The following is a 22702-nucleotide window of genomic DNA, read 5'->3' as shown; positions in this document are numbered from 1 at the left end:
ATTATGGTATAGTTCCTGATGGTGTTCTCAATCCCATTAATTCATGTGTTCAATGTGTAGATGAAGGCGGAATTATAAAATGAAACGATGCATATCAAGCTTCAGACATCTTAGAATTCAGACATACAAATAGCTGCAGTCCTTTCCCCGAGATATCATGGAACACACGACGATGTTTTATCACCTGCAAATCATGTTTGTGGAGGGAGAGCAAGAAGTCAGAGAAAGGATCAAAGAAATGGGAGATATTCAGAAATGAGAGAGAGAAAAGAGAGGAGAAGTAGAAAATCAGATATTCAAAGAGAGTGTGAGATGAACAGGAGTCAGCAAGTCGCGGAGCTGACTGGCCCACTGTAACTTTAATAAAGAGTAGCTCGTAATAATTGGAGACGCACCCCTTATACAAGTTAGAGATTAGATGATAAGCATTCAATATAAATTCCAACATAAATATAGGATTCGCGTAGATAGGATTAATCGTAGACAGGATCCAACAGCGAGGACTAGTTTTAATAAGGCCATTATCCTTGTTATAATGGCTACGATTCATATAGATAGGATTGAATGTAGACAGTATCCAACGGCTAGGATTAGTTTTAATATAGTCGTTATACTTGTTATAATGGCCACAATTATAACAAATTAACCATACGTTATAACTAGAAACCTTATAGTATAAATATGAACATTGTTAAATAATTTGTGGGTAATACAACAACGATCTTAATCTTTTGATGGTGTTCTCTCCTCTGTCTCTCCTTCTCTTCTTCCTTCTTCTTTCTTCTTCTTGATCGTTGCGCGAGGACCAACGCTTTCATAAGAAACAAGAGGGACGGAGAGTATTAGAATCTACACAGATACAGAGAGTAAGAAAGCAAAACGACAAAGAGAGCGTGAGAGTTTCTTGTTACTATTCAGCTCTCACGTGTCAGCCCCTCTCCTCTATTGTCTTTTAGGGCATTTTTTTGTGGGATCTCCAATGGAATATTCAATGTGCTGGGGATAGAGGCGGCCGTAGATGAAGATTTTTATACTCTCATTTCCTTGTGGGATTGGCGGCTGCGGAAGGGCGGCACTGTTTCCTCTCCTCTCTACCATTCTTGCATGTGTCACTAACTGCAATCTCCTTTTATTTTATTTTTCTCCTTTCCTCCCCTGAAAGAGAAGTTCACTCCGGCAAAAGGTTAGTCATATGTATTGTTGTTCTGGTCAATTTACATTGCTTTCATTGCCATGGAGAGGTGCAAATATTGATTACTCAATAAATATAGGTTTATTCCGCATTCATGAGTTTATATCTTCCGACTGTTAACGCTGCTTGAACGAGAATTATACATTCCATTTTTCCACCCACTTTCAACATATAGAATAAGAAACAGAGAAAAATAGAGAGACAGTACAAAACCAGAGAGTGAGAGAGACAGAGATGGAGAGAACAGAATGAGAGAGCAAGTAACCAAGAGATACAAAGAGAATGAAACCACGGAGAGAGAGAGATGGAGGAAAGAGAACGAAACGAAAGAGTAAGAAACTCTAGAGAGAGAGTGAGAGAGGGAGAGAACAAAACAAGAGAGTAAGATGCCAGAGAGAGACCCAATGAGAAAGAGGAAAAAGAGAGAATAAGATACCAGATAGATAGAGAGAAAGAGAGAAAAAAGAGCAAGTAACAAAACCAGAGAGAAAGAGAGAGAACGAAATGAAGTATTAGGTAGCAACAGAGAGAGAGAGAGAAGGAACGAACAAAAGAGTAAGTAACAAGAGAGCGAGACACACACATATACACACAAATGAAGAGAATGAAACAAAAGAATGAGATAGAGAGAGACAGAGGGATTCAGAGAGAGAAAGAGAGAGAGCCAGATGGGTTTGTGACTAGCTGGGGAACACCGATCGATTCTGTTAGCATGGTAAAGCAAACGTTCAATGTTTATTTCATTCCAAACTGTTCCACTAGGTGGAATAGAGTTGCATAAGGTTACATCATACCGGTACACGAGTAGACGAGTGGACAGAGAGATTGCAGGCATAAGAGTTGCGGGCTTTAAACATTTAAAGGCATGTAAAGTTTGGCGGTAGAAGGAAGCCACAAGATGTCATAAGTAGGGCTATATCCAGCGAGTATGTGACTTGAATCCCCAGGAAGCCCGCAGTTGTGGCTTGGCAAAGGCAAATGGGTCGTGCCCAAGAATGGATAGTGAGCAGGAGTGAACAAGATGGGTTTATGATGAAAAATGTCCCTAGCCTCAAAGCATCTAAAGTACTGAGTCATATAGCCAGGCTGGAAATAGTAATAGGGCATACAACAGCTGGAGGTGGGGGTGGAAAAGGTGGAGGGGGGGAGATGGTGGTGGAGATGGGGAGGGCGAAGGTGGCGGAGATGGTGGTGGAGGAGGTGGAGATGGTGGTGATGGCTGAGGAGGTGGCGATGGCGAAGGAGGTGGCGATGGTGGTGGAGGTGGGGACAGAGGTGGATGTGGAGATTGTGGAGGCGGTGGGGACAGAGGTGGAGATTGTGGAGGCGGTGGAGATGGCGGGGGAGGCGGCGTCGGAGGGGGAGGCGGAGATGGCGGGGGAAGTGGAGGTTTATTTTGACCAGGGGCATTCGGATTCTGAGGTACCGCAGTTGCAAAGAGAAGGCAAAGGAAGAGAGCAAAGGTGATCCCATCTAATGTGGTAGCCATAGCAAAGCGTTCGTGGGGATCTGCTTCCACAATCCACACTTGTAGATTCCTCCCCTGAACCATATTTATTGAGTCCTGGCAAAGGGATGACTCGTCCTTTCATAGACAACTAGGCGGATAGCTAAATTAAACTATTAGAAAGTTTTTTTGAGAAGGTTGATGGTCACATTTGCATTTATGAGACGGAACGCATTAAGGGGTGTACACGATTTTTCGGCAACAGTTGGAGAGTTGATATTAATTGAGTCAATATAGGGTACAGCTATGTAAACGGAACTCATTTCTTTTTGTGTAGGATACTTAGGTGACTTGCTAGATTGATCTAGCATACAGCCAACCAAGAAAAGCGTGCCATGATTAAAGTTTATTTTTTACACCACAGTTTGATTTCAATAAACATTACTGAAAACATTTAAGATACGTCGAATATTCACACTTATGACATTCATTTTTTTTGGAAAGCACGATTAGCTGGTGGCATGGACAACCTGATTATGATCTTCGTTGGCGACTATGCCCCATGGCCATCCAGAGTGTCTTATTGTCGCATCAAACCATGTTCAATAGATCAGGATGATTGCATTTGTAAAAAATAATTTCACTCACAGTACACTACAATATAAACAGAATAAGCTTTTCATTCTTATCCATGGGTGAGGAATAGAACTGAATGGACTAATTGTTGATGATAAACAAATATCCTTATCCCCTTTGTTCATTCTTAATACATATCCAGGCTCGTTTAAACGAATAATAATGGAGGTCTATGTTGATAGTAGGTTTCTCAGAACGTACATGTCCCTGGACAAATAAAATAGGACTGATGACACTGAGTAAAACAAATTATAATAATAATGCAATCCTGACAAACTATCTACATCATTGAATAGTACAATTGTTTTATAATAATTTTCTGTTTATTGACCATTCCATCACTGACTTTGGGACGACTTGTCTTAAAAAGGCAGCTCCTCCTATCCTATGGCTGGCATCTAGTAAAAATGAATAAGCCTCTTGATAATAGTTGCAATTGCCCTCTCCATTAGTGTTAGGCCCCTACCTAGACGGCATTCCCTACCTAGAGACCTGCATGCTCATTGGGAGGGCGTGTCCGTGAGAGACTTGCGAGATTTAAGGACTGAGTCATATTTAGTGATACGCGCACTAAGGATAGCGATGCTCAACATGATCTTTTAGGCCATTGCCCCTTTATGTGGTGATAAACTATGGATGTTGCGGATGCGCGTTCACACCTAGGCGCAATGGATCAGGTGAAGTCCGCGCGTGCTGGGCACGCAGGCTGACAGGCGAGAGGGCGCGCGTGCCAAGCGCTGCGCACCAGCGCCACGTGCGGGCACCAACGCTACACGCGAGTGCAAAACGCTGCGTGGGAGCGGGAAGTGACACGCGTGGGCGCGGGACGTTCAAGGTGGGCAATGTGTCATGCGTGTAGCGCACAGAGTTGTGTGGGGTGCTGAGCAGTGGCCACGCGGGCAGGGTGCGCATGTGAGGGGCGCGGGGTTGGGAGACATCCCGCCAAGACACTAAGGCAAGTGGCGCACAAAGAGTGCCGAGGTGGCATGGGGGCGCGCAGCGTCCCCACGATTAGTCCTCGGCGCGCGGCGCCCAATTTGAGGTGCTGAATGCAGTGCCGTCGCGCGAACTGCACACGAGAGGTGTCAGCGTGGGTGCTGGGAGTGTGTGTGATCGCCAAGTCAGGGGCGGCGTGTGTGATGGCCATGCCCGCAGGAGCATTGCACCCAGCCTGGGGGCACATGCGTAGCAGCAAAGTGGGCGCGCGTGCGTAGAGCGGTGGCCTCAAGGTGGTGAGGCGACACTACCCTGGCGTGATGTGCCTCGTCTCATTTGACAGATCACCCCTCGTCTTCCCCCTTATAATTGTCCCAACTATGATGTAACTTTCTATGATATTAATGCAATTACCCTATTCCCTAACAGGGCTACATCCCCACCATCTTCTGTAACCCTCTTCTAAGCAATCTTAAGCAACTGCAAAGACTTCTGCTGTAAGAAATCAAGGTTCTTCAATGTTCTACTCCAAGCACTGGAACGACACGCATTAGATTCGAGCAAGAGACATAGCTCGGGATTTGACCGCGTGACAAGTAGCCAAAGGGATGCCACGGAAAAGGTGCTATAGGCAGCATCTCTAGCAGCCTGACAGGACAGTGGTGGCTGCGGCATGCAACATCTTCGATGATGTGATGGCAGTATAACGACAGCTCTAGGAACCTTCTCCAAATGTGTGCGAGCGGCGCATGGTCGTAGCCGGTGGACCACAAGAAGCAAGGGTACAACAATGACTTTGAGCAAATTATACCTAATTTTGATGGATATTTTAAGTTATGTTTCATTGCCATTTTCTCTAAATCTAACTAACCACTTGTTCACCATTCAGCAACCAACACACATTTGCAAAAGTGATTGTGATATCTGAGATTATAAAATGTACAAATCGCAACAGAAATAAAATAAGCTGATCATGAAAATTATTTATGTAATTAGAATGTGGATCTTACTTTAAAGTTATACTGCCTCACAGGGAAAGAGAAACTAAAAAAATAAATGGGAAGGACAATTTTAGGTTAATTTATTATTGTAAATGTTCCCTGTGATGATAACAAAATCCATATACTCTCAAGAAATACAAAAAAATTAACTAACAGAATGACAAATACTATATCATTTTCCCTCACTTCTGACGATTTCAACAAAAACTTAATCTAAGTATATTTTAAGGGTAATATTTATTCATTTAATCTTTCCATGTTCATTCGATAAACAAAACATGAGTTTAGGAATAGTGATAAATAATTTGTTTCTTTGAACAAAGTATACATTCACTACATTATGTTTAAATTTAGTTTAGTTTTAAAGTTTTTATAGCATGAATATATCAATTTTTCAAAATCACAGTATCAATTGAGTATATTATGATTCATCAAAAATTAAAACTGGTGGCTGAGTTTTCCCACGAAGAGTATAGGCAAAGGCTAGTCTATTCATACTAGTCAACGAGCTTCTCAACTAGAACCATTTCATTTACATTGCATACTCTACATTCGACGACCAAAATTTATAGCTTTCCATATGACCACAAAGTGGCAATAATCTGGGCTGACATGGAGTGTGGAATCCCAATACTATTTGTTTTATATCTCTATGCAACGCATGTCATAAAATGCCTCCTTTTGTTGCAATGTTAATGATATCCCATAAATAGTACCAATCCATTATTTTTTAAAATATACATATTGTATGTCAAATATGTGTTATCAGATTGCAGGGATATAGTTTTTGGTGCCAACCATCTCCTTCTTCCAGAGGATCATGCGATCTTCCCTGGTATTATATGTCCTCCACGCGTACAATAATAATCCACATATTGGATATCTACATGTTACTCCATCCAATTTTCCCCTATGTTTGGTTGTCAAAAATTATTATACTAGAGATAGATTTGATGGAAGAATTGATGAACTTCTTTCTTCCTTGGGATACTATGGTACAACTTGAGACTTTACATAATTTTGAATGAACCTATAATTATGTTAAAATTCTTATTCGCTAGTTAATCTATGTGTCAGACCTGTTCATTTAAATGTGTTAACTAATGAAATGTTCCTAGATCAATAGGGTGATTAACTAAATTGGTGTTGCCCTGTATATTCATGCACCTAATTTTCATTGGATTGTGGGAAAACTAATTAATAGCAAGGAATTTATAAAGAACTTCTTTCACATAGAATGACCAAATGGCCTAACTATGAAATACTTGTCTCCATTAATCTACGCTCTTGCTGTGACTGGAATCCTGAGAAGTATCTCTAGACTTTGTGATTGATATTATGTATCTGTGAAGTCAATCACAACACCATGTTTGTTTACGTTCGTTGAATAAAATGTTACACTCGTTATTACTAGAGTGTAATGATTATAGTGAAGTCCATGAATATGTGTAAGGACCTAGATGGTACTATACCTAAACGTCAATCAGGTTGATTAATGGTACAATTTTACAAGTGATAAATGGACCTGAAACATCAAGGATGTGTCGTGGATGGACCCTACATTTTGACTACCACTTAAGAGCTTCTAATCATGGGATTCAAACAAGTCATTGCTCGGGTATAGTAAGAATCTCACATAGATGATTGAGTGGTAAATAAAGGATCATCCACCCTCGTAATAAGAGGAAATTGACTAACGGAAGATGATGCAAACAATTCCTATCCAGGGTAGTGAGGACATTAGATAAGACATTTTTCAATTATCCCCGTTACACATCAGTACTAATCGAATGATGGATTAGGGTTTGACGAGCAACTACACCCGAAGTTGTTCTAGAGTCTTGCACGTATGATCGAATATACATATACAGTAACCAACCGTGGTAAAGGTTCCACGAGAGAGTTCAAACACTACTCGGTATCTTCTAGCACACAAGGTTTAGCTTGGCACCCAATTGGCTGGAAGCTTAACCTATCTTTTTGGTTAAATCAATCCTTAGTTAATTAATCTATAGGTTGATATAGTTAATTAATAAGTTTGGTCAATAATTATTATTCGGCCACTAAAATAATAAACTAGAATGAAGCATGGGCCTAGAGGGTCACACGTATAAGATCACAAGGGCATTTGTAAATATATTATACTTAATGGATTCAGAACAAAAGTTAAGTTAAATATAAGTAGGGAAGAGGCACTCATTTTCAAGAACCTAGGCATGCCAGATTTGAGAGCCCCCCCCCTACATTATAGTTTCTTCTCTAAACCAAGGAAAGTGTCTTCTTGGTGGGAAGATCTTCAAGATTTGCAGGGAGAGTTGAAGAGTAAGAGGTGGAGATCCAAGTGCAAAGTGATCGCGGGGATACTTCTAGAGGCTAGACACGTGAACAATTTCAGGATGATCTTAACAAGAGTAAGTCAATGGTAGAACAAGTTCCCAAAAAGGTAAATTTGATGTGTTAATTTGTAAGATCAATTATGAATCGATTTATACACTTGTACATCATGGAAATCATATTTTCCATGGTTGAACCAAAGCACACATCCCAACACTTTGATCAATGTTGATCAAAGAAGACAAATAGTTATAATGTCTCATTGACCTTGCATATCTGCTAGACAATAAATAACTGTGAGTAAATATATGTAAAATTTGTGTTTACACGTAGGAGATTGTTGAATATTTGGAGTTTACTGTTAAAGACATGTATAAGTTCATAATTGTGCAAAGATGTAAATCTCATATAAGACCATCGCATTTGGTAAAATACTATAGTGATATTATTTCCAAGTTCATGCCATCACTGGCATTAAAAAAGATGAATCTTATTTTGATAAGTGAAGTTCATAAAAAATATTTATCACCATTGAGCCTTTATTGGGCAGGCCAAGTGCCATTGCTAGTAATAGGAGCACCATCTGAGCTATCGGTAGGCCACGAGACAAGCACCAAAAGTCGTACACATAGTTAATGGTGCCATGGGATACACACACTTGGAGCACAACCTGCATGGTAATAAACCCATATTTAAGGTAAAATTATGTCATTGTTGTTTTGAGATTACGCAATGAAATTTGAAAAAAATACCAACGCAAAGTACTGAATTCTGGATGAGTATGGGTCATCTCTAGAGAGAACCCATAACAATAACATTATATGGTGATTTTAAGAGGATGAGAAGGAATATGTACAGGATAACAGACCATGAGAAGATGAAAATAGTGAGATGAGATGGGGATAATTACTAGTTGATAAAAATTATATGAATAATAACATGACTTGTAGATATTGGAACATAATCGAAGGGAGTAAAAATGAGAGAGTTAATTAGATGAAGACACAAGGAGTTGATAACATGAAAAGATGATGGATAAGGGAAAATGAAAAATAATAAATATTTAAATTAGTATTTATTATTCAAGTATACATTTAAATACGACTACCATCGATGGACAACAAGGGATGAGGTTGTGATGATGTAGATGATACGTGACGTAGGTCCTATGTGATGATGTTGGTAATGGATGATTCTGGGTTGTGATAGTGAAATGGATATGATCTACGTTAGTGAACAGGATTAGGTAGATAAACCAGTGTAAAACAACATACTAACCTTAGATCCCTATGCTCCAAGAGATCAAGGCCTTTTCTCAAAACAGCCTCTCACTTGTCTATTGATCTTATCCAATCACTCAAGACACCAACACCGTCATTGATGGACCTTCAAAACTATACTTTGTTTAAACCTTTCTCCCTAGGATCATGTGAGTTTAAATATGTTTTTTGACAAATATAGAGAGCTCAAATGATAACCATAAAAATTGATAGAGGAAGTAATGTAATACGACGACGGCTGGGATCGATCGGCTCGTATTACGTCACAGGAAAAAAAGACGATGAGCGGTTTCGTAGTTAAATGAATGAATGTCGAGTTGAGAGAGTTCCCGTTAAATGAGCAATATTCGGACAACACAGACAAGGATGGAAGTCGATGCCAATCACTAAACGAGATACTGATCCGGATTAAACTCCCAATGACCCGTTGGACCAACTAAGACGTCTAAGGAGCGAGGGGCGTTAGACGGCCCGAAGATGTTCGACGCCTAAGGATCAACGATTAATCTTCAACCACAAAGAAGAAACCTACCTCTCGACGATGGTGGCTATCCTATAATGATTATTGGAATAAAGCATGGTAGAGCAAGAGATAGCGGAAGACGGTACTAGAGACAGGTAATAATACTGGAAGTAATGGAGGGGAGACGGAGAGGTACCTGATTTGACGATAGTCCACGGCGTGGGAAGCAGCGTAGTTGACCAGTGGACGAAGGTGAGTCGACAGCAGGATCGCGGCGGATGACAGCGGTGGCGGCGGATGGTGCGACACCTCCGATTGGAAGGTTTCTTGAAAATAACCGCCCAAGAAGGCTGATTTGACGACATTCCATGGCGTGGGAAGCAGCGTTGTTGACTGGTGGACAAAGGTGAGTCAACAGCAGGATCGCGGCGGACGACGGCGGCGGAGGCAGATGGTGCGAGACCTCCGAGTGGAAGGTTTCTTGAAAATAACCACCCAAGAAGACTGTGATAGAGGGGCATTTCTTGATCTTCTTGGAGGGCTCTTGGAGAGTGCTGGACGAATCTTGGATGGATCTTGGTGGAGGGCGATGGCGGCGGCGGACGACGGCGGCCGACGACGGCGGCGGCGGGGACGATAGCCTCCAAGAAGAGGTTTCTTGAAAATAACCACCCAAGAAGACTGATAGAGGGGCGCCGCATTAAACGTGGAGCTGATCCCCTACGTAGGAGGGATTTCCATGATGTAGGCATTATCACGCACTCTTCAGAGGATCGAGAATGGGCATGCGCTACAAGCATGTAGCTTAGTTGCCATCTCGGGCGAATATCTCTCTAGTCTAAGTCTCACCATCACACGGTCTCCCACGTCGAACACTCGGGTTCGGTGATAGAAGTCGGCAGCCTGCTTGTACAATGCATTTTGACTTGTGATTCTATCATCAATATGCTTATGCAATGAACATGAGGATCTACGGGTGCTAGGTCGAGGGGTCGACGAGGAGCCTAGCCATAAGCGATCTTGAAAGGACTCAACCCGGTGGTTCGATTCACTGAGGAATTGTTAGTGAACTCAGCGCAGGGAATTATCAAGTCCAATATCATAAGGTGCTCGCATACTAGGGACCGAAGTAGGTTACACAAGCTCTGAGTGACTACCTCCTTCTGACCATCGGTCTGAGGGTGGTAAGCCGTCGAGAACTTAAGTTTTTTCCTAAGGAGACTCCACAAGGTCTTTCAGAACTAACTCGTGAAGCGGACGTCTTGGTCGGAGATGATCGAAGTGGGCAAGCCGTGGACACGCACAACTTATCGGAAGAATAGTTGTGTGACCTGAGTCGGGTCAAATGTCTTCGCCCAAGGCACGAAGTGCGCTATCTTCGAAACCTTTCAACGACGACCATGATAGAGTTGTGTCATTGTACGGTCCGAGGCAACCCTATGACGAAGTCCATACTGACATCGTTCCAAGGTCACTTGGGCACTGGTAGCGGGGTGTATAACCCGACGCTCTTCTTGACCTGTTTGGCCAAGGCACATATGCGGCACAAGGCCAGAATATTGCCAACGTCGCGTTTCAATCTAGGCCAGTAGAATTGGTATTCTATAGTGGCTATGGTCTTGTCACGGCCAAAGTGGCCACTAAGACCTCTTGCGTGACATTCCCAAGTTAGGAAGTCACAAAGTGACATGCGTGGCACACATAGCCTATTTCGAAAGAACAGGTAACCATCGATGATGACGTAGTCTTTGAACTCACAGAACAGTCCTCACTTAATCTTTGTGACAAGAGGCCCAAAGTCAAGGCAGCTAATGTACCTTTCTCCAATCTGCTCAAATACTATAATCTTCACCCTCATGGTGTTAAGCACATGTGCTCTTTGACGGAGTGCGTCGACGACGACGTTATCCTTTCCCTTCTTGTGCTTGATGACGAAGGTAACATCCTATAAATATTTGATCCATCTCCCATGGCGGTCTCTCAACTTCTGTTGGGAATGAAGGTACTTGAGCGCCTCGTGATCCAAGAAAAGTACAAACTCCTTCGAGAGGAGATAGTGTATCTAATGCTTCAATGCCTAGACGACTGCATAGAACTCCTAGACGTAGGTCAAGTAGTGGAGTCTCGCATCGTTCAGCTTCTCACTAAAGAACACCAAGGGGTGCTCTTCCTAGCTAAGCACACCGTCGATTCTGACGCCAGAAGCATCACAAGTGACCTCGAAGACTTTTCCAAAGTCAGGCAGACGGAGGATGAGCGCCTGACTCATCATGAGCTTCACTCGTTGGAAAGCTCGATCTACTGCCTATGTCCACATGAATGGCTCTACCTTAAGACAGAAGGTGATTAGAAATGTGACGGAACTAATTTTTTGTATAAATTGTCGGTAGAACATGGTGAGTCCAATCAAACTCCATACGTTATGGATGTTAACTGGCAGAGGCCATGATGTGATGGCTCAGACCTTCTTCGGGTCAACAACATGACGGCGACCACAGATGTGACCTCGTGGGTTGAGCGATCCATCGGCACCCCTATCAACAGGTGCAGTTCGTCTGTGCTCCAAAGGAGGTGGTGATGCGCCACCTTCGGGCGTGAGCGGACAATTCTCCAAGTGTCATATAGGGCTGACTCTTTCGAGCGACGGCATTTCATCTCATCGCGGTGAAGGCGAACCTTCAAAGTGCATCCTTCTACTCGATTGCATCTCGACGACCATGGTCAGTTCCTCGGGAGCGTACCTAGATGATTTTTCGTTGGCCAAAGCGCAAAACGTGGTCGTGCGTCCCGTGGCTGAGCGGCACCCTAGGCTGCACACGTGCAAAAATGACGCGTCTCAAGGTAGCACGGTGACGTCAGAAGCAAAGGCGGCCTTAGAGCAGAGATTTCTCTACTCTTCCGAGATAGCACGAGGACTCGTGCACATGTACGGCACATCTCAATGAGGAGCGGCTACGCTGAGAGTAGGGCAAAGATCAGAAATGCCTCAAGGCCAGTCTGGCACCGCGCAGACAAGGGGTGGGCGGAAGGCATTCGCAATCTGCTATGGGGGCGTGGTCAGTTAGTCGTCACACGATGCCGTTTGCCCAAGCGATAGCAGCATAGTGTCGAACGGCATCCTTCACGGTTGACTTGCACACTTGAGGGCGGGGAGGAGGTATCACCGGCGTTACCAGGGATGATGACGTCAACCCAACGATGTCGATTACCACTCTCCCACTCTTCCCTGTCTTTGTCTCCTCTTCCTTCCTCCCTTCTTCTTCGTCCTCCTCTCCTTCTTCTTCCTCTTTTCTTCTCTCATGGGATCTAGTAACTGGCCCAAAATAACTTCCACAAATTCCAGATCTGACATTTAATGTGTCCATCATGGCCCTATATAAGGCCATGATGGACCCATTACATAGTACACATAAGGGGCCCAATAAGGGACCCCTTTTACAACATTGAGAATAAAAACAACATGGAGAAATATTAAAATGACTCAAAATAAAATAATGGGTGAAATGCAACGATATGAACACGTCATGATGAACACAATCATGAAATCAGACGAATAAAACAGGTAATTAAAATGCGAACGTGTGCACGGTCGTGCTCTCCAAAGGGTATTTAAACCCGGGCCTCTTCATGATTGCATTGGTGTGTCGGTCGGGCTGGACACGGACTGGCGGTGATGTTGATGATGATGATGATGGCTCTGAAGTCATTTCATGACGTCATTTGGGAGTGCTCCATCACTTTTCCTAGTTAAAATTCATTTCTTCCTAGAATAAATTCCCAATATTTCCAATAAAATTTCAGAAAATTCTAAAAAACACTGTAATTCATCCCCGCATTAATTAACATCAAAATTAAATTTTAAACCTGCCATTTTCATTTAAACAGAATTATTCCAAGCTCAAATAAATTCCAGAAAATTCATAAAAGTAATAAAAATTAGGGAAAATTAGAAATTACTTGGAAACATTAATTACATGTACATATATGATAACAACCCTATTTTAAACTTTTAAATACATAAAATTGGACTAACTACTTGAATTAAATACCAAATTTAGGGTATTATTATATAGACAGTGGGTGCTCCATGAAAAGCATTCATTGATTTGATCTGTATGAATCTCTGAATGGTTATATACCAAACTATCAATCAGGCTGATTCACGTCATGGTTGTGTAAGTGGTGGTCCTTAGTCCAGAGATACCAAAGATGTCTTATGGACGGACAGTTGTTCTTTGACTATGACATATGTGTCTCTAATAAATAGTCCTAGTTCGAGTGTATCAAGAAGTTCATTAAAACTATTGAGTGGTCAATATAGGATTGTCCACCCTTGGTATGAGAGGTGACAGCTCAGGGAATACGATGCGATGAAGTTCTCATGGAGAATGTTTCATTTTTTCATCCATATCAAGGCCTCTAGAACCCAAAAGAAGGTTTTGTTGAAACCTCAGAGAGGCCGAGATCATGCTAGCATGAAGAACCTCAACTAGAAAAGCACATAGAAGTTAACTGATCTAAACATGTCTCCTAGTTTTTATTTATATACAACTCCTGACTGCAAAAAATATGTAAACACAATTATGATGATGACGACATGTCAAATCCTCAAAGAGCAAGGGTTCACGTTGACTTGTTTAGATAAGGTCAAATTACATGAAACGAAAAGTAAGAACTATCATAGTATTTAATCGATTGAATTTAAGTAGTATCTTAATAAACTAAAAGAAAAACAGATCCAATTTAGATTAAAAGATTGAATGAAATAAATGATAAAGTCAACTTGTGCTAGTGCGTTGCCCTAGTCAACTCACAAAATTTTAAAATTTTATTTGTTTCATAAATAATATAATGCGAGGGTTTCAGAAATATTTTTGTAATTTAAATAATTTTAAAATAAGAAGAAAATCAATGGACAGGTTAGAGCGTTGACTTAAAAAACAACACATTCACTTTTGGTAAATTGAGGGTCAAAATGGCAATATAATTTTACAAACCTATATTTTCAGAAACTATAAAGATAAAACATAATTACCATTTATATTTGGAAATTTTTTGAAGACCATATTATATTAATATCTATCTTTCAAAGTCAATACTTTGAAACTGTCATGATAAAATGTTGTCCAATTAGAATGAAGAAATTGAACAAGCAATAATGTCAGAATTCTATCAATCAGTTATAGATAGAAATTAGATGAATAGAGGTTTGGAAAGTTATGAAAATAATGATATTTGGACATTTAAGAGCTGAGATATGGATCTCACAATTCGATGCCCAAAAAACACAACTCGTACAAGGATGTGGGGGTCAATTGAAACTTTCGGCAGTAAAATCTTAAACAAATTGCAATTGTTGTAAATAAATAGAAAAAGGACTCAAAGGCAAATCTATTTCCACCAGAATCACATGATTGGGTTCAGTAATGAGCAAGAAAAACATGTCCGAAGTTACAACAAACAATTTGTGGTGAACTCAAGGAAAAAAAAGTTTTCAGTCAAAATCTCTTTCTTGTAAAATAATTCAGGTTTACTTCATTATGAATAAAAAACATCAAAGAATGCATCTTTCCAAGCAGAAACTCCCAAAATCAGGTCTGAAATAAAGTTAAGCTTGTTAATAATTCCATTTTTTGCTTTTGCAGTATTTTGGCATGTTGGCGGTGATTCACCTTCTGATGGATTGATGATACTTTTATGTCAGGGCAAGCGTTACAAAGTCAAAAGGGCAAAGGACTCTATTTTTTACGAAAGAAACATGGTTACATACTTGATCGATCTAGGACTTCCAATTTATCTTTCTTGTGAAGATAGCAAAAGCTTTAATAACCTCGTATAAATGGGAGAGATCTCAGCAGTCATTGTTTTGAATATTCTTCGATGGTCGAGTTGATGCCACGTGGCAATGCAGGAGAGGCCACATCCTGCACATTGTGTCTTTCATAGTGTGACATAGGCAATTCATTAGGCCCTTGTAGGTGTGCTTGATGGGCTCGCTTAGTGGAATGCTTCAACATTTTGTGTCACAACACCAACTCCTGCCACAGGTTCAAGCATTTAAAGCATTTCACGTTTTAGGCATTAAGATTTATTGAAATTCATAAATAAATAATATAACTTATAAATTCACATATTTTAGTTTATAAAATATTTTTAATTGAAGTTTTCTCCATTTCTTATTTTCATCTTCCTTAAACTCATCCCACCTTTAAATAAATAATAAGACAGAAAAATGATTGGCTTACATAATCACTAGTATGACTTGAAAGTCAAACTAGGACAACTTTGATGCTTTTAATCTTTGCCTTCATCTTTGCTTTCGTATTCATCCACTTAAGTCTCGAAATAACTAAACTGGGTAAATCTGGTTAACATCAAATGGTTTAGTCTTGAGAAAGGTCAACATGAAAAAAAAAACAGTTAACCTTCAGCTAACATAAAAGTTAGGACTTAGTGGAATGGTGTGGTAATGGTGAAAATATCACAAAATAATGGTGATAATATGCATCATAATCATGATAATTAGAGATTAAATATAGTGAAAGGTGATATAGATGAATGCACAAGATGCATGTTATCATTAGGGGGCGGTGATTTGTGAAACTCTCTCGTGTTTGCTGAAATCAGGAAAGTCCTCACTCTTCATGAATGCCCTTTAGTTTGAATTAAATCTCTGTTCCAAAGCCTCCTTGAGACATTTTGTGCAATAATTTAGCCCCACTTGAAATATTGCCAAGTTTTTTTTATTGTATCTTCAAGTTTGTTTTCTAAACCTACCATAAAAATACTTCATTAATATATTAATTGATACTCCTCTGATTCTATGAAGATAATATGCCCTCACAAATCTACTATTAAAAAGATATAACTAACTCTTCATTGATTGTTATTATTCTATGTTATCTTCAATCCCTCTCTCTCTCTACTTGATTTCTTAAAGTATCTTAAAAATGGAAATAACTTTTGTCATTATCTATCTACATATTAAATCTCTATCAGATATAGAGTCTACATTTACTTCATTATTACATACTTAATTAAACTAATTTTATTATACATCTCAAGGTTATTTGTTTTTCCCTCCATTTTTCCTCTTATATTTTATTGAACATTTATATTCATATTTACTTTCTCCCGACATTCCAGTCTTATTTATTCACAACATATATCCTATCCATTAACCAAAATAAATACTAATATTTAAGATTTACTTACAATGAATATTATATCTTATATTATTTTTCTCTCTCTAGCTAATTACTCTCACATACTAATTAAAATCTATAATTTTTTTCTACCACATATCTTAATCTCTTTCTTCACTAGAAAACAATCAAAATATTTAATAATCTTATGTAGTATATAATTAAAATATATGGAAAGTAATAAACATAATAGTAATAATAAATATATTATCTAACTTTGATATTCACTCACTCTCTCTTTCTCTCACTCTCTCTTTCTCTCGCTCTCTCACTCTCTCTCTCTTCCTCGCACTCTGTCGCTCTCCCAATTTATTTACTCCTCTCTGTCACTCTCCCAAAAAATGTGAATTTGGGTTCCAAAAGATCAAAATGAACGATTAGAACATTCCTTATTTTCTAATCTGATGATTAAAAATAAATAGGCTCAGATCAGATTCATGATTTGTTCATTCCTCAAGTTAAAAATATTGAAATGTCATGTGTACGTTCTCTAGATGTATATACAATTTTCTTGGCATGTTGGATCTCCTCTTTCATCTAGATGAATGTCGTTATTTATACACTAACGTTGTTTCTCCAATTTCATCACACTAGGGAAGGGGATCTAAGGAGAAAAGGGAGAAAAAAGATGGGTACCTGCATAATATTGACTTGGTTTATTTTTTAGGGATTACTCCTACTTTTACAAAAAAAACATTTTTTATAACATCCCTAAACAAAATCATATATTTAGACATCCTAAAGAAAATTTATGTGTGAACCTCTAGGCTCAGGTATCAGTCTTGTCAATGATTGCAATTACCTATTAAAATTTATTGGCTAACTAAATTATTTATTTATATGAATACATAGATTAATTAATTATGGTTCAATTTGAAAAAAACAACAAGATTATTAATTTTTATATCGTATAGTTCAAAGCTACACATTGTGGTCGAGAATGTACTTAGAAATATATTGACTCTCTCATAGAACCTTACTATCATTGGTTACCATGTATGTAATGCTCCTTGTGCTCTAGATGCTCCTAGGAAGAGTATGGACTTGGTGAACTGTTCAGAGCTAATCAATAATTTTGTTGGTAGCAATGTATTGTAAAATAATCACAAAGATCTTCTCTACTAATTCACTATTTTAGCCAATCATTTCATCCCACCATCTTCCTCGAGCTGACTCCTCTTACTATATTGACCTCCAAATCATATTTTTGCTTTTATTATTACACTCATGGTAACATTGTTTGGCATTCCATGAATACAAACTTGTACGTCATAGTCAAAGCACAAAAGTCCATCCACAATAGGTCTTTAGTGTCTCATGTCTAAGGACCATTACAAAACCGCATCACTAATTAACCTGATTAAAACTTTAGTGGAGTAGCATTCCCTAAATAGCACCTACTGTTTGTGATTGTGTGACCAGATAATTGACTAGATATTGTCATTCCATTCGAATATTTTTAGGTCCTTCTAGAGTATCCATGAAATAGGATTATTTAGAATACATGTTTACTTAGTCAGAATATGTATTCATAAACTTGATCGTAAGGATCAAATGTGAAATATAATGGAGTTACGATATTAATGAAAATTTTATAATATATATAATGCGTGATTGCCTTGCGGCCTCGTGTATTTCCATCAGCATTTCGGCACCTCATGTGTTGCTGACCCAACTTATTAATTGGGTTAAATTTTTTATTGATGAGGTAATTTATATATCAGTTTTAGGCCCCTAACTAGGCGGCATTCCCTGCCCAATGGCCTACGTGCTTATTGGGAGGGTGTGTTTGCTTTTGACTCATGATACTTAATGGTTGAGTCCTATTTAGTGCGATGTTGCAGCGCACTAAGGGTGGTGAAACCCAACCTTGATCTTTCAAGCTATTTCCCCTTAGTGTTAACACACTATTGATGGTGTGCGTGCTTGTCGGCTGATGTCGGACATTGTCGAGGAGGTCGTCTGATCGACACCGAGTATGATGGCTCAGTACCGATAAGAGGTAGTGGTATCAAACGTCGATGGTGTCATCGTCCGATGGAGAAACCCTACTGGATTGATGTGACTACACTGCAATGAATGAATATCCTTTGTGCCGTACATGTAGGCTTTGACTCGAGGGAGGTGCTGAGCTCCAAGCTTGGACAGGGTCATCGGGTAACGGCAACGGTGGCCTCTCAAACCTCCTCTGAGCGACGAAGGCGGCTACGGGTGAACGAAGTCAATCTGTAGGGCTCTCACGTAATGGACGGTCTCGTCCGTTCTGGTAAGACACTCAAGTATGTCGTAGTTTCTCTCAAAACTTTTCTCACCTACCTAGCCTGAGCATAGTGGAGTCAAGACAAAAATTTACTATAGGAGATAATTATATGAGCTACGGGAGAGGACGACGTACCTCGTTTATATGGCTCGTTGGTGCAGAATTTGTCGACGGTCAGTGGCGGTCGAAGCGGGTGGGGCGATGAGGCACCAGAGAGCAGACAGCGGCTCGATGAGCGACGATGATGTCAGAGCAATGGTAAAGGGGTGGAGGAGAGGAGACGGTGGAGCGTCCATGGAGGTGAAGCGGCTCGAGCAACCCCATAGGATCCATTGGAGCTAACCTGCCCTAGTCAGCTCGGGCGAGTTGTATAGCATGTGCGAGCAGCAAAGAACCTTCATGTGTGGAGGGGAGAATCCTGACAGGGTCTGGTAGCCGGGGCAGACCAAGCCACCTCAAGCCGGCAGCCGGAAGCAGGGACATTGCTTCAACACTAGGAGGAGAGTCAGGTGGGAGGCCCTCGTTGAAGATGTCCCTGTCCGAGTCCATTCCAATAAAATGGAACTTCGACCAAGGGCCCCCGGTTGATTGTTTCCACAGCCAAAGCGGATTCCCGGTCAAGAGGACTTCACATCCAATGAACCAGCCGATGGATTGCTCGATCAGGCAAGTTCTAGGTCACGACTGAAATATTAGACTCGTGCCAGAACGACCTGGTCGGCAGTTGTCATAGTCGACAATCTTCCTGGTCAAGGGACTTCAAGCCTATTGAATTCTGGTCGGTTTATTTCACGACCAGGTTGATTGGTAGAAATCCCAACGGTGGCGGAACTGGACGCTCTAGAATCAGGGGCAGCCTCACAACATTAAGAATCCCTCTCGTAGTACACTCAGTCTAGGGGAAAAACCCAAAAGAAGCCCAAATTTGTCAGCACTGCATTGGGTTCACAGATCCATGGCGTTGCGGCAGGTGAGCGGCCACGTTTGGGCGGCCGTTGACCGACAAGTGCAAGAAACTGCCCCGGCGATCAAGAAATATCATGTGGAATTTCCTCGGCAGGGGAGGGGCTGGAAAGGAAAGAATAAAGGAGGGGGCGAGGGAGGGAAATCATCAAATCTTTCCTACCCCTTCTGGCGGTCTTCTTCCTCCCAACAGTGCTGAACATCGACCATGTAGATCACAAATTTGGGGCTGCGGAAATGTCCACGGCCGAGGGGCCGAGTAGGAAGAGGTGAAGGAGCGAGGGAAGGGGGAGTCGTCGTCAAGTACTTCCTCCCCTTGCCTCCTTCCGGTGATTTCCTTCTCTAACCGCTTTAGCGGATCCTCTTTCTCTCGATGGAGGGGGGTGAGACCAAGAACGATAAAAAAAAAACAAATCTTCTTAATTCCTGGTCTAAGGGAGCTTGGGCGCCCCCCCTCTTCCCTTATAACAGGGGAAGAGGTCAATGGGCCCCCCTTAGTGGTTTAACAAACAAAGAAATAGGGCTCATTAGGGGCCCTTATAGAATGGGCCCCCATTACACATAGAAGGCAGGAATTTTAAAAAAAAAGGAAAAACAAAGGGGGAATGTGGGAGGGGGAGTCAAAATTGCTAAGGACCCCCCTCCCACACGTCGACAAAAATGCACAACGTAGACGAGACGTGTCACTGTGCAATGAAAACAGAACGACGAAACAGGAAAAACAAAAAACACGACAAAAGAAACGATGAAAATGAAGACAGGATATTTGAGCATCATCAACCGGCTGTCGATGATGGTGGCAGGTGGCGCGGACGATGTCGTTGACGATCCTTGGTGGCGTGCGCTATCATCGGCGCTCGAGGCGGCGGATCAGGGTGACCCCCGTGCGTTAGAGCAGGCAGGCTAGCAAGAGCACCCACACGCGCAGGGGGACGCACAGACCAGGTGGTAGTGACGTGGTGTGGTGCACAGAGCTATGTAGGGAACCGGGCGGCTGCGCGCGGGCATCGCATGTATCACGTGTATGGGGCGCGGGGCGGGAGACGTCTCGCTAGGAGACTAAGGCCATTGGCACACAGTGAGTGCCGAGACAGCTTGGAGCCCGTGGCACCCCCACGGATAGCGCTAGGTGTGTGGCACCTTGCTTGAGGTGCCAAGCACATAAGCGTCTGAGCAGACCAAGCGAAAGGTATCAGCACGGGTGTTGTGACCTGTGTGATCATTTGAAGGTTAGGGTGGCATGTGTGATCACCACGCCCACGGGGGCGCAGCACCCAGTCCATGGGCACAAGTGTAGCGGCAGTGACGGTGGGTGCGCGCGGGAGGTTGTGGGCCTCAAGGCATAGGAGCACCCCTACCAAGACACGTGGCATCTCGTCTCGTTACTTCGGTATTAACCTTGGTCTTCCCACATGTAATGCTCGTGAGGACTATGTAACCCTTTAATGATATCAATGCAATGACCTTATTCCTCGACGGGGCTGCATCCCCACCCTCTCCTCTAACACCTTCTATGCAATCTTAAGCTATTGCAAAAGGCTTCCGCTGCAAGAACATGAAGTAATATGAGATGTCAAATACCATGTTTACATATATAGATGTTTGACAGTTGTGTGGGTTGAGATGACTCATTTGAGGATCCAATCACTAGAGGATTCAACTCTGCACTAGATGTTTCCACTTTTTGATTTAAAAGCACATGACAATCATGTTATTTGGAGAATATGACACAAAGATACTAATCTATTAGTGCAAACAGCAAAACTTCATGGTTTATGAATTTTATGTCATTGTTCATTAACTACCAATTTTCTAATTAGGTACATAGTGAATAGTTTTTTTTGTTAATGATTACATATTATATTAATACCAAGGCATACATCCTCAAAACCCAAAAAATAGTTTATTGAATTATTTTTTCATCTTAGTGGATGGCCCTTGTAAGGAATCACTATCTTTTATTTTTTAAATCATGTATTCCCCCTGTAAAGATTCATGTGGGTCTAAAAATATTTTACACTTTCATTAAAGTATCATCTTTAAAATTCAGATACATCATATGAATGTCACAAAAGCATTCATCAAACTTGTCCTCAGAAAAATGTTCATTTGATTTTTTTTCATGCTCAATGATTCTAGATAATGCTTTCATCATCTTTCGCACTGCGACTGCTAGCACATGATTACTCAGTGCTTATTCATCAGATAAATTTATTGCTTCATATCTTAGAAAGAACTTGAGAAGCAATGGGACTTTGGAGCGTTTGATTATGACCGATGTATGTGTTACTCAAGCCATTATTCTCACTTATGCTTTGTCTACCCATGCGTGCATGGGTGCCCCTATTTAAGGCATAATGATCTTTTAAAAATGCGTCCCTATATTTATGGTGTTTGATACATGTTTCATAAATTCCATAGGAAAAATTCATAGGAAAATTTCATATATTTCCACTATGAATTAAAAGTTTGATATACTAACCTAAATTTAGAGGATATCTACTAACAGCCAAAAATAATATGTTTATCTTCAATGCAAATACCCAATTCAGCATATTCAGTCATCTTACTGAAAGATAAATTTCACATTGTCTGACATATATTGAGAAATTTAATGCTAGAAAAAATTAGGCCTTTTTTCAATAGAAATCACGAAAGAGAAAACATGTTACTGAACATTACATAAATATTGAGGATCAATGGAAGGATCAGTGCACGATTGACCCATGATGTTTTCAATCTTATTTTGTTCATATCCCATGTTGGTTTCTGATTTGTGATGATTTTTATTAAATTTATTTTTTTTATACGTACGTTTGTTTCTCCATGATAAAATTGCAAGGATATAAAATATTATCCTACATGATCATCAGCACAAGACATGAAACAATATTAAAAAGCCATAGTGTGGATCTCATCCTTGAGCATGGGCCATGCAAATATTTTATGTTTTATTAAAATTTTATTAAATTTCTTTGATAAAAT

The 22702-nt window shown here is 40.7% G+C and overlaps 1 non-coding gene across 1 annotated transcript; it reads right to left on the bottom strand.

Annotated features, from left to right (window-relative positions):
* Positions 1-22600: 22600 nt before the first annotated feature.
* LOC144711526 (U6 spliceosomal RNA) lies at positions 22601-22702 on the bottom strand. The gene has a single exon (XR_013583581.1). It is a non-coding gene; the product is annotated as a U6 spliceosomal RNA (small nuclear RNA).

Source organism: Wolffia australiana, chromosome 13 (assembly GCF_029677425.1).
Source record: "Wolffia australiana isolate 7733 chromosome 13, ASM2967742v1".
In the NCBI taxonomy this organism is placed as follows: Eukaryota; Viridiplantae; Streptophyta; class Magnoliopsida; order Alismatales; family Araceae; genus Wolffia; species Wolffia australiana.
Note: the sequence above shows the minus strand (reverse complement) of the source record. Positions and strands in the feature narration are given on the sequence as shown.